The following is a 14,074-nucleotide window of genomic DNA, read 5'->3' on the forward strand; positions in this document are numbered from 1 at the left end:
GATATATTTCTTTATATTTATTTCAGTGATGGCTACATTCCACAACTGTGAATGAAGCTAATTTCCCAGAATTCCTTGGTTGCTATCCTGTTTCAGCACACGTTGAATATCACCATGAATGAACACTTACAGGATGAGAACATAGGTGAGAAAAAATGACAGCAGGTGTCTCTAAATGCACTACACCGGTCACTGTGGAATACCTGGTTCTTCTACCTGGTCAGCCCTTAGATCTGGTTACTCAATCAGTGAGAGGACTGGCCTAGATGAGTTCTTAAGCATTTGGTGGCTAATGGAAGCTTTACAACAAAATTTATTGCTTCTAAAATAACTAGCTATGGGTAATGTGGGCCATTTATTTAACCTTAGGTGTCTGGGGTTCCTTATTCAACAAGCAGAATAGTAGTGAATTAATTAAGGGTATGCCTTCTGTAACCAGACTACCATGATTTAAAACCTAGCCTTTTCTGTTTGCCAGCTGAGTGACCCTGGGCAAGTTACCTAACCTGTCTATACCTCAGTTTCTTCATCTGTAAAACAGGAATGACAACAAGACCTGACTTCATAGGGCTGTTCTGATGATTAAGTCAGTCAATATAAACACTGTTTAAAACAATGCTTGCCAGATAACAGACACTCAATACATACATCTTGAATAAAAAAATAAATAAATAATCAGGAATTTCACACAATTTTTAAAAGCCTTGCTATAATTAAGGTAAATCATGACTACTTCTTGCTTCCAAATAGAAAATCAGCAGGGAGGAAGCTGTTCGCCTTGGCAAGATGCTTGATTACAAACTCACAGAGCAGCCACTTCTTCTGCGATCCATGCCACTGCTGCGCTGCTGTTTCTAAGAGAAAATTGTTCCTCAATTTACCTAACTATGGCAATTGAAGTAATTTTCCTGAAAAAAGTACTTATCATTTTAAAAAATCTAAATGGTATTTTTTCCTTCCCACTTTTAATTTTATTGGTCTTCAACCAAAACTCAAATATATATTTTTAATCTTTGCATGTAATTATTTTTTGCTTATTAAAATGTCATTTTCAGTAAAATATTTTTAAATATAAAAGTTATACTTGCAGAGTTTACAAAGTCGAATACTACTACAGGGTGGAAAAAGTGGAGTAAATGGGAGCAAGAATCACGTGGGACTGGGTACTGACCATATAATCCCACCTGATTCTAGATCCCCATTCACTTTTATTATCTTTCTGACAATTCTATTATTTGGACCTTGGACATCCTGAGATGGATTGCTATCTCTAAATTTCTTTTTTATTATTTGTGTCTGTTTTACTTTCTGGAGAATTTAACTACATTTCCTATATACCTATTGATTCCTTCATTTTTGCTATCAAATGTTTAACTATGAATAAGACTGTCTTATAGCTGTTTCTTCTTTATGGTGTTTTGTTTATATTTTGTGGAAACAATGACATTTCTCATCCTTTCTGAAGATATTAATGACAGCAGCCTGTCCCCACCTTGGAGTTTAAAGTACCTGCTTCTTCCAAGAGTCTCCCCTTCCTCATTTTGTGAGCTGGTCCCTTTCTCTTTTATGGGATTTTATCAGATGTCTGGTAATCCTCTACTATCTGTTCTTGAAAATTCAGGATTGCTGACTGGAAGTTCTGTTTTCATACATGGGACTTGGCAAGAGTAGTCTTCACTGTAAATATGGCAGCTGAGTTATTTTATCAAGAGCTACTGAAATATCAGTATCTATATTTCTTTTCACTTGGGTGAGGCACTTCCCTGAAGAGAGACTCCTCAACCTTTTAAGAGGAGGTGTTAAGTCCAGCTGCCAGAATACTGGGAATCCCATCACTAAGCACACATACTTTTAAAGGAAACAATTCCCTCATTTTCAGTGTGACATCTCACCCTCATCCTCAGTTGTATCTGTCTGTGTCTTAGAGCCTCACAGTTCTCCAATTCGACCTCTTCAAGAAACCTCTGGTCTTTTGCTAGAGTGTGGAGGGGCAGATGCCTGGTTTTATAAGATGAGAACATCTTGTGATCTAACTACTTCTTATACCTTTCAACCAAGTCTACTCTTGTCAGCTCTACTCCATAAATCCACCTTTACCATAATTGCTATCTACAATTCCTGAGGGCTCTTGAGTTTTCCCACAGTAATGAACATGTTTCTGGTTGAATTCTTCTCCGCCTGCCAGCTCAGGGTTCTGCTTTCTCTGGTCTCCATTACCATTTATCTATCTATTTTGCAAGCACCAAAATTTTATAGACATCATTTGCCTATTGTCTCACTCTCCCATTCTTGTGATCTTCATAAATTTATGCCTTTTTATTTCATTTATATTTATTTTAAGAGGTTTCAAAAAGGGAGCAAAAATAAATTTTGATAGTCAGATAGTCATAATTATCTTGCATCTTAAGTGGTCAAATAGTTCCCAAGTGATAAAAATTAAGAGGCTTTAGAAATCAATCCAAACATCTAATTTTATATGGAAGAATCTGAAGTCCACAGAGAGATATGATTGATTAAAGGTCACTTGACAGCATTCTAGGCAAAAAGAAAAAGCATTTTATATGACTTTTATATACCTTTAGGGGTTTATTTTTTCCACTTCTGTTAGTGTTTTGTTCACAAAAAGCATATAAATGAATACTGTGACAACCAGAAACACTTTTATTTTCCCTTCTTTTTCCTCTTAACTCGGTTGGTTCAACCATTATCTCCCTGTCAAGTTAGTTCAATCTCCCCAGTCAAATTAACCCTCCCGAATCTCAGACTTTTCATCCACAAAACACAGATCATACTACCTACTGCGGGTGCAGGTTGCATGAATTAAATAAGAAAGTATATGAAAATCACCCACGAGAGCAGCCAGCAGATTGTGTATACTTGATGCCAAATTAGTAAGTAATAAATAGATGAATTTAACTGTTGTGGATATATACAATTTTATCTGAACAAGACCCACCTTCTCTGGAACTGCCGCCCCTTCAGAACCTATGGCAAGTGGGACAAGGCTACCAAGGGAGCCACCACACTGAAAATGGCATGACCTGGCCCAGGCCACCCAGATCAGCCACAGAATTGGTCTTTGACCGGAAGTCAAGAGATTCTGAAATTTAGAACTAATTATGTGGCTACTGAACGTCCTGAGAGCTGAGTCACAATAGTGGTAATGTGCTTGGTTGCTCCGTCAGGTTCTCAAACTGCAGATGTTGCATCACCTTCCTGTGGGACATGTGGAAATATTTAGCATGTTTATTCGGTTGTCACAATGGCTAGGGTCACTACTGGGACTTACGGGCAAAGGCCTATAATGTCGGACATCAGAAATAGATGGTCCCGCCCTTCACAGAAGTGTCCTGTTTAAAATGTCAGTTGTGGCCCGGGTAAGAAATACTGCTAGAGGGAAAAGCCACAGACAATTTCCTAGGCTTAAAGTCCTTATTACTATCTTCTCCATTTGCAAGTTCAATTCCTCCATGCATTCCATATGATACCCTAAGGTAGGTTTTATTTGTTGTTGCTTCTTGTTTTTTTAAGAAAAAATCCTTCAAGCTAGTCACAGTACTCGCAACAAGAAAAGGCCTCACCAACAGATGGACTGAGTATGTATTTTGGACTTTCTGGATGACACAAACAATAAACAATGAAAGCAGCACAGTTCTCTTATTTGCCATTAGTCCCATAACACCTCCTGATGTCCACTTGCTATGGGTTCTGAAGGGGTGTCATCACACAGTGCCCCCATCTTATCAGCAATGTGAACACAGTGGTTTCTTAGCATTTCTAGCCTTCAGTTTCATAATTTCCAGGTGTGGCTTATAAAAGTCACTACATTTCAGGGTTATTATGAAGATTAAAATATCAGATAAAGTGCTAAGCGCTGTGACAATGTTGAATTTTACCTGAGCAGCCCTGTGCACCTAAAAACAGTGATGATTAAGAAATCTTCCCACCCTTTTGTGTTTCTGGAAAGTGCTTGTTGCAAAGGACCACTCTTACCCACATGACTTAGATAAGACTCACAGATGATCCTTTATTTACCTACAGCAAGAACAGACACAAACCCTCAACATTTCCATTATTTTGCCCTCAAAAATTAGCTGAACTGTTTGTTTCCACTGATCAATCAGAAAAAGACATATCCTGAGTTAGTTAAACTTTGCTTCCACTTCTCTCCTTTCTTCAGACCCCTGAACTTTGACCCATCTTCAGTCTGAACCAGCAGACAAGCTCTACCTGAAGGACCTTTTGGAAAAAAAGCCAAAGGGGTAGTGTTGTCTGATCACCGTCCCATCCTGCGACTGCCACCCATTCATCCCACTGCCCCACACTGTTCTGGCCTCAAGCACTTCACCCAAGAAAGGAAAGCCCTTTTCTGCCTGATTCCTGAGATGTAACTTACAGTTTTCACGGTCAGGTCTTTCTCCCTTTTTAATAACCCCTCTCCCTATTGCCCATAGTCTCTTTCTGTGCTCTTGCAATCACCTTTTCAAATAGTCTCTCCTTATCCATGTCCTGATTTGCTTTTTATTTTAAAACTATATCTGCAAGACAGTAAGAAATAAGAAAATACATTTTAACATTCATTTGTATAAATAATCTAATTTGTCCATTAATACATATTCATTATTAATATTAATAAATATTCATTTATTAATAATTTTATTTGTTCACTTACATGGAAATTATCATTTTACTAATTTGCAAATTATAATTCCTAATAATTTTTCTCCGGATGTCAATTATTGTATCTCTCACAGACACACAAATGTTACATTTTTAAACACAAACCATCCAAAGTCCCATTATTTTCTCCATTAAAGATTAGCTGAACTGCTTGTTTCCACTAATCAGGAAAAGTCACATACCCTGAGTTGGTTTTTGAGTGATTATGAAGATGGTATAACAACATATAGTAACTATATTTGAGTTTCACTGCATGATGTATAAGCTACATTAATTATATTATTCACTGGCAAAGACCTAATGCCTTTCCGAACTGGCTTTAATTGATCTAAACTATATTTGTGACATGACACTGTTCCGTGGGGAGCAATTACAGTTAAGCTGTCATTTCATAAACAACTAAATCTCAAGAACATGTCATGGTCCCCATTAAAAGGTTTCCTGTAACTGAGTGCTCACCAAAAAGTTGATTAGTATAATAAAGGGCTATTTTACTGACCTCTAACACAACACTCAACACTGAATTTGGAAACTCCGCCACCAAAGCTTCAAACATGCTCTTCTTCCAGAGTCCCTTAGCCCAGCAAATGGAGCCACCGTCTTTGCAGCACTCAGGCCTGAAGCCTGCCACCTACTGCATGAAGGCGCTGACTAGGCCTGTGTGTTCACTGCTTTCTCTCTCCAACATGAAGAGAGAGGGCGTTTAATACATCTTAATGATCTAATTAGTTATATGTTAATGATTTTACCTCCGAAACATCTCTTAAACTTGTCCATTTTCTTCAGTCCTACCACAACCACCCTAGTCTAGGCCCTCATCTCCTCTCCCTGGACCACTGCAGAGTCTTTTCTCTGTATCCACTTCCATTTCCTTCAATCAACAGAAAGGTCTTTTTAAAACACAAGTTGCCCATATTACATCTCTGCTTAAAATACAACGATGTGACTGTCCTGTGAACCTGAGTGCCAATGTTTTGCTACTGCTGTGAAAAGCCCTCCCGGAGCAAGCTCTGGCTCACCTCTCTAGCCTCAACACATTTCTGCTTTTAATTTTAGCCATTCGGGATTTTTTTCAGCTTCTCAAAACTGCTGCGCTCCAAGAACTGCACATTCAGTTCAGACGTACAGAGTTGGAAGGAACGTCATATCCACCCTTTAAACAATTATAAAAAAAAAAAAAAAAACCTGGACAGAAAGCAAATTAACACTGAAGTCCCTGGGCAAAAATTATTTCTCCCTGTAGGTATCTCTGTCCAGGCATCTACAGGGAGGAATAAAACTCAAGCATTTGCTCATCTGGGGTGGGCTAACATGAGAGTATGAAGCCCTGGAAACCACCCAATTAGAAAAGTTGAAACCTTCTTAAAAGCTTTTTCTGCAAAAAATCCCTCCTAGCCCCCAGGCACTCACAGAGAAAGTCAAAGAGAATAAAGAAACCACTTCCTCTGGGGAGCCAGTGGGGGATAAGGGATTGGTGAAATCCGCCCAGACCCACCTATCCTATATCCTTCTCCTGAACAAAAGCCTAATCTTCAGGAGGAATCGGTGTTGAAGGCACCATCTTAGAAGCAGAGACCATGCCCTCGCCACACAGTAAACCTGCCAGTGCCTTGACCTTGAACTTCCCAGCCTCCAGAACTGTGAGAACATAAATTTATGTGCTTTATACATTCCCCAGTCTCAAGTATTTTATGGCAGCAGCACAAATGGACTCGGATACCTTCTGGTATTTAAAAAGAAAAGTCACATTCTGCAAAATTAAGTGACCCATAGGATAAAAAAAGAAAATTTCTAATACAGTATTTTGCAATTGAGTTAAACTTCTTGGCCTAACACACATACAAATATATAATAAATATTCTATCCCATAAAGACCATAATGTTATATTCAATTAAAGACATCAAAACTTTTTTCAGAACAAACTATATTCTACAGAAATTATGAGTCCCTATTTGCAAGTAACAGGTATAAACTACATGATTTTCACACAACCTTAACTGACTTGGCAATGAGAATATTAGGGACAGAAAAGTTCCACTTTAAGGCTATCTTGGTTATCCACTACTACATAAGAAACTACTTCCAAATTGAATGATCTTGAAAAATAACTGTCTTATTTATTTGCTCACAATTCATCAACTTCGGCACTGTTGGGGGCAGACAGGCTCATGAGTTAGTGGTGGCTGTCAGGGGAGACTCGATTCCTGCTGGTTTGCCTGACTCTTCACCTAAGTATCTTAAGCTTCCGCTTACCATGGTAGCCTCAGCATGATAGGTTTGTCCATGGTGTCTGATTTCCAAGATGAGAAAAGCAGAAGCTAGAAGTCTTTCTTAAAGCTCAGGCTTGGAACTGGCATTGTGTCAGTTCTGCTGCGTGCAATCAGGTAAGCGAGATGCAGAGTCAGACAAACTCCAGGAAGGGCACCACGCAGGGCCTGAAAGCTTGCATGTGTGGTCATGGGGGCAGAGCACAATATGTACACTACACCACTGATAAAAATGACAAAGCATCACTGATCAAAAAGTCAAATTTTAATACCCTCAAACATTACGGTCTTTTCTAAGGCCTGGCGAGCTACCTGCCTGCCACCTTCTTTTTCCTAAGTTGGGAAGCAAGGTGGTGATTTCTCTGAGCGCAGAAACCCTGTCTTACTCACCTTTGTGCCTCAATGACTGTCTAGAACAGCACTAACTTACGACAGGCAAGAGGTATTTCATGCATACAGAAGTGAATGACAAATGCCAACTGAAATTAATGCCCAAAAAGTATTAATCACTACCCAAGACGTTAATTAAAACAAAACCTAGAATATACTACACAGGCAGAAACGAAAGGAAGCACATGTTTGGTATATGGGGTCTAACTGGCCAACAAGGACTTGTAATTGAGCTTAAGTTCTAAGTGTTTATTTAAAAATGTTTAAAAAGACACCCGAGAAGAACTGTAAAATAAAGGATATTAGTATTAGATAAACAATGTAAATTTATTTCTCTAGAGGTGGGTCTAAAGTAGAAAGTAAAAAGGAGGATATAGAGAATTTTTTAAAAAACAGTTTGGATACAGTACAAGATACAGACAGTTCTCGACTTACAATGGTTCAACTTAGGATTTTTTTGACTTTATGACAGTGTGAAAACAAAACATGTGCAGTAGGAAACTTTATTTCCAGTATCCATACAACCATTCTGGTTTTTCAATTTCAGTTCAGTATTTGATAAATTACATGAGATATCCAAGACTTTATTATAAAATAGGCTTTGTGTTAAATGATTTTGCCCAACTATAGGACTAATGTTGAGTGTTCCCAGCATATTTAAGGCAGGCTAGGCTAAGCTTTGATGTTCAGTAGCTTAGGTGTGTCAAATATATTTTTGACTTATAATATTTTTAACCTACAAGGGGCTTATTGGGCAAAAACCCCACTGTAAGCTGAGGATCGGTATATATCGCAAATCAGTTTAACAGCTAAGAAACTGTGAGAAAGGAAGAAGGCCAGAAAGCAGGTCCATCAGTACATCCCATGGTGACAGCAAATGTAAACACTACCTATAGGTTATTACCTCAAATATTCCACAGTAAAGTTAAGTTAGGCAATGTAAGAATTATCCCCACCCACATTTACACCTTTGCTCCTTCAGTGGGTACCGTGTGTGTATACACACACATATTTATCTATCTAAAAATCATATGCTTGTCCTATCACTGGTTAATACTGCAATACTTACCTAGGCCAAGAGATTCATCATTAACACTACTATACATAGAGAAATAGTTCCGATTGAGAAGACTGTTCTTGTCATATCCAACTGGATCATAGTTGTTTTTAATTTTTTTATAAGGCTGAGTTGTACTAGGCACAAAAGAAGTATCAGCTCTGTGGTTTTCTCACTAATTTAGATTGTATTTATCAACAACCTTTAATTAACAGTGTCTTTTGCAGTAATATTTGCCCACTGGAGGACATGTTTAATTAAACCTAGCTAATATAACCCATAAACCTGCAACCAGGCACATATGAATAGCTGTATGCCCCAGTACACTCGAAGCAAATGAATTACTAAATGGTGTTTTGTTTTCACATCATCATAAAGTGAAAAAATCCTAAGTTGAACCAATGTAAGTCGAGAACTGTCTGTATCTTATACTGTCTCTAAATTTTTTTTTAGAAAATTCTTTATATCCTCCTTTTTACATTCTACTTCAGACCCTCATCTAGCAAAATACATTTATATTGTTTATCTAATACTAATATCCTTGTGAGATCCATTGTGGAATACCCCCTTTCACTTCAGGATACTGTCTCAAAGTGCATATAACTCGACTTAGATGAGTCATGTAAGGGTACTGTATTAATCCCTGCACTAAATATTAATAAAGTTTAATTTCTGAAGAGCATACGCTCTGGAGTCAGACTTCTAGGATTCAAGTACCTGCTACGTAGTAACTTTTAGCAAGTTACTCAACTTCTCTTCTGCGTTCTTCCATGTTTTTCATATGTTAACAGGAAATAATAATGTCTATCCCACATTATAAAGATTAAATAAGTTAATAGTAAAGTGCTTAGAATAATGTCTCGCACACAGAAAACCATTCCGTGTGTGTACACACACATAAACAGAAGTCTACACGTAAATAGAAGTTCTACTGTATTTTCCCAGCACCTAATTGTATTAGAAAGCATGCACCCCTCTTTGGAGAACACCACCCAAGGACTCGCTTTCTATACTTTACTGGGGAGAACAAAAACTGTCAAAGAACATCTTTAGTGTGTAATCTACACTTACCTGTTTTCTGCCCAAGGACAAAAATACAAAGGGAGAACAAACAAGGTTTATTTTCCCTTTATTCTCTTGAAATGAAAGAACAGATCAATACCTTTATTAGCTCAATGGGACATTTTAAGTTTAATCTTGACCACTAACATAATGATTACTTAAATAAATTACCATTCTTGGTATTCAGGATTCTGATCTCATTTGAATTATATCAGTGTAGTAAATGCCAAACTCTAAACAATAGTAAACCTAACAATGGACTTCGCACCATGGCATTCACATGAAATGGAGTAGCCTCCTCAGAAACAAAACCCTTGTTTCTTAGCATAGTTGCTGAGTTGAGCTTAGCATTGCAAAATCATTTTCAAGATTCTGATAATCACCCCTGAAAATAACAATCACTTTTTACATGGGCATTTTAACGTCCTAAGAGTAAGTCATTCCAAACTTGTGTTTAGGTGTTTGTTTATTTCAATATCACAAATATTTCAGGGTTCTCATCTAGATATATACAATTCCATGCCCAAGTAAAGCACTGAAGGCATTCCAGAATATATTCCTTATGATTTAAACAAATGTTATGATCCACTATTTCCCATAATGAAGTCATTCTAGCCCGACAGTTATTCTACCCTTCTTCCTCATGTCTGTTAATGTCCTGAATTTATTCTTAAAGACTAAATTTAATTTCATCCATAATTATTTCTCTAGAAATAACTCTCCATCACTTCTTTAAATTCCATGCTGTGCCTCTACTTTTATAATATTAAATCAATCTTTATCCTGTATTATTTAGTAAAATTTATCATTTCCCCTATTAGATTATGAATTACTGGAGAGTAAGTAGGACCCCACATTTAATTAATCATTTTTCCTATATAATGGTTTCTCAATAAATACTTGTGGAGTTAAAGCTTATTTTCCTCCAGATTGAATGGCACTATTCAATAAGGTTTTTATTGATTTTTTGTTGTTGTTGCAGATATTACAATATATTACAGTTATAAATACTATTACTTAAATATATTAATTTTCCAACTATAGATCACTAGGTATTATTAGTAGTGGTTGAGATTATTTGGTGTTGCTCCATTGACTGTAATTTTAACCTAATATCTATTTCTAAATGATAAACAGCCCAATTTATTTAGATGTTAGTAATGCTAAAGATCAATGAAGTGTACAAGCGACTTTTCCAGAATATAATATGAGCAAAATAAACATAGACATACACCCACAGGCACACACAAGTAATATACAATCTGAAATAAGCTATCTTACACACTTGCTATCTGCATTTGCTCAAGGTTGGATATTCCAGGAGGAAGTGTGTGGAGGACAAGCTATGAAGCCCATAAACATGAAATCGTTAATCCAGAAAATCCCAGACTGCAAAAGTCAGGCTGCAAGTGGGAGAATTAAATGGAAGATTTAAAATCAAAGGCAAGAAACTGATACAGCAAATAATCTATTGCAATAGATAGGGTAAGGGGTAACAGTGTTCTAATTAAGGAGTGAAATGAAATGTAAAGAGAGATAGATGGTAATTCATTTAGAAAGTAAATGAATGGTATCTGAAGGATGGAGGCAAGCAGGTCAATGAGGGAGAAGTGTGTAGGCAAAAATTATGTTCTGGTATCTGTAATGGGCACTCAAATACATGTGCTGTCTGTCATTTACTCAAGTAAAGAACACAGGAAAAAGTCAAGGTTGGCCAAGAAGAGGAGGTATGAAGTTGAGATATGGACATGGCAAATCTCTAAGATGTCTGTGGGATATCCAAGTGGAAGTGTCCTGTGGCCATTTGGTCTAACAGTCGGGAACAGAGACAGGTGACACACCCAGTGCCAGAAAGCACAGGTCGGGCTAGCTCATAAGCCTGATTTCTTTCTCTATAATCATGATTCTCAGTCTGCCTTTGTATTATGTGTCCATTTTTCATGTAATTACATATTATTTCTTTTAATGGAAATTTATAGTTCAGTCTACAGCATGAATTTTTGCCTCAGCATGAATATTTTCCTCCAAAAGACTGCATCCTAGAAAAGAGGGATTATGTTCTGTTCACATTTCCTATCTCCAGTACCAGTACAGTCACGCAATGTTCAAGTTGGTACAATTTGGTGATCCTTATGGAGCCCAGAGCCAAAATAATCAGTATAGTAATATCCAAGATACATAAGCCCAGCAGTACATTGCTAAAGCACTAACAATATTTTTACTTTTTGGCTCAGCAATAGGCATAGAGATGTATCTTCTATGATGTACCTCAAAGTAAGCAGAGACGTAATTAAAGAGTTAAATATAACAAAATTCATCACACACTTTAATTTCTAAATTTACTGCTTTGTGACCAACGTACATGTAATAACATGTAATAGACTGTTTCTAGTCTTTTAAATGTAATAAAAATTTCAGGGGCTTATATATAAGGATTATAATCAAATTTTTAATTATTCATTGGCTCAGGAAAATAACACCAATGATAATAATATGCCCCCAAACAATATCACTACATTATTTCAGGAACCCCTCAGTATATGCCTGGCTGTTTTTGGATTTCACTTATCAAATTTAAGTTCAAGTGTTGCTTTCTGCCTCAATAATCAAGCACTGTAAGGAGAGCAAACGTTAAGATTTAAATTCCCTCCACAATATGTCTGAAATGCTGTCATATTTGTAAATACCAACCTAAATAACTTCCCAATTCTCACAGACAGGGGCTGTGTCGCAAGACCCAAGTCCAGAGCCTGTGAGAACAGGACAAACGTACCTTCTGAAGATTTACTCTTCCTGCTGCCGCTTACCGGTTCTTTTCCTTCCAGTTCCCACTACAAGACGTGGGTTGACAAAATGAGAAAGTAGAAGGGAACCATCCATCATAAAACAATGGCCATTATGGGCCAATCAGTTTCTCTACATTTATATAATCCATAGTGGCCTTTCTACTTTATCATAGGCCCAAGATTTAATGAATACCAGGAGTGACTCACAGTAAATAAATGTATCCTTACGTGATTATTTTTAATATCAGGCTGCCTTGACGTCAACAAGATTCAAAATCCCAACTAGCCAGCTGCTATGGTTTGAATGTTTCCCCTCCAATTCATGTTGAAAATGGCCCCTTTGGGGGTAATTAAGAGGTAGAGCCTTTTGGGAAGTGCTGAAGTCATGAGGACTCTGCCCCCATGAATGGATTCAAGCCTTTTAAAAGGGCTAAGGTAATTAGCTGAGGTTCTTTTTGCTCTTCTGCCTTCTACGGTGCTAGGAGGCAGCAAGAGGGCCCCCACCACACACCAAATGCAAGTGGCTTGATCTTAGATTTCCCAGCCTCCAGAAATGTAAGAAATAAATTTCTGTTCTTTATAAATGACCCAGTCTCAGTATTTTGCTATAGCAGCGCAATGGTCTAAGACAACCAGATTAGTTTTGGCACTGTGGATACAAAAAACTAGCATACATGTACATTATCACTTTATTTCTAGAGGTAAATTATCAAATGAACATCAAAAATCATTTTCACACAAATTATCTGAAAAAATATTATGTCTCTGAAAATCAATCAGGAGCAACAAAAATGGCAACATTTAACATATGTCTATGACTGTAAAATATTTACTATCCTAGGAAATCTGTAAATCCATGATGATTTCCATGGAACAGGCTTCTACCAAGTGGTAATTTAAGGGGTTTTAAATTGTCTATGACATACTATAGTACAAGGAAAAAATGCAAGCCCACTTCAAAAAAGGCAGTTTCCCTGAAACTTCAGGAACAGACGTGTTTTATATCTCAAAGATCCTTAACTTAACCATTTATATGAGGAGAACAAATACATCACATTCCCAACATTCAGATTATAGAAAAACTTTTAACGTTAGAAACTTTTGCTGGTTAAGACAAAGTTACTGCAAATAGTATGTATACAGATTTGAATGCTTAGAGGCTAAAAGAACAATTATCAAATTAATAAATTTAATAAACCTAATTTAAACTTATAGACATAACATAGCACACCAAACCTCGAAAATCACAATCACAGTACAAAAATACCTCCTGAGTAAAAATCTCAGGCACATTTTTCCCCAAAAAATTGAAATCTTTTTTATCTTAATAAAGGTTACACTAAGTTATTAAAACATTCACGTACAGAAACATGTAAAGTAGAAAAATATCACAAAAACCTATCCTCCAGAAAATAACTGCTATTAAGATTCTGGTTCGCTTTTTCCAAATAATTCTCCAACTTGGATCCTGTATTTTCTGTATCTTCTTTTCTTTTTTCACTTAATAATATAGCATAGACACTTAAAACACAGCATTATGCATAGAGATATAATGTATTTAATGTCATATTCCAACTCACTTTTTAAAATGGTCCATAAGCATTCTTTCACCCCAGCATGACTATGCATGTGGCATTCCCTCTCCTGAAATAGTCTGCCATCATTAAGCACCTGGAGGAGCCTCATCGTCTACAACAGTTCAAATGTCATTCTCTACTTTAACTTCACAGGACCTTTGGCCAATGCCATCCACATTCTGCTCCCTTACCACTTAATTTATGTCTTCTATAAAAATCTGTCTAGTCAAATAAATTGGCTTGGAATTTCCCAA

At 36.9% G+C, this 14,074-nt stretch overlaps 1 protein-coding gene across 3 annotated transcripts in view; it reads right to left on the bottom strand.

Annotated features, from left to right (window-relative positions):
- Positions 1 to 14,074, bottom strand: part of KHDRBS3 (KH RNA binding domain containing, signal transduction associated 3) — a 201,778-nt gene that overhangs the window by 119,008 nt on the left and 68,696 nt on the right. The window lies entirely within an intron of this gene.

Source organism: Macaca thibetana, chromosome 8 (genome assembly GCF_024542745.1).
Source record: "Macaca thibetana thibetana isolate TM-01 chromosome 8, ASM2454274v1, whole genome shotgun sequence".
In the NCBI taxonomy this organism is placed as follows: Eukaryota; Metazoa; Chordata; class Mammalia; order Primates; family Cercopithecidae; genus Macaca; species Macaca thibetana.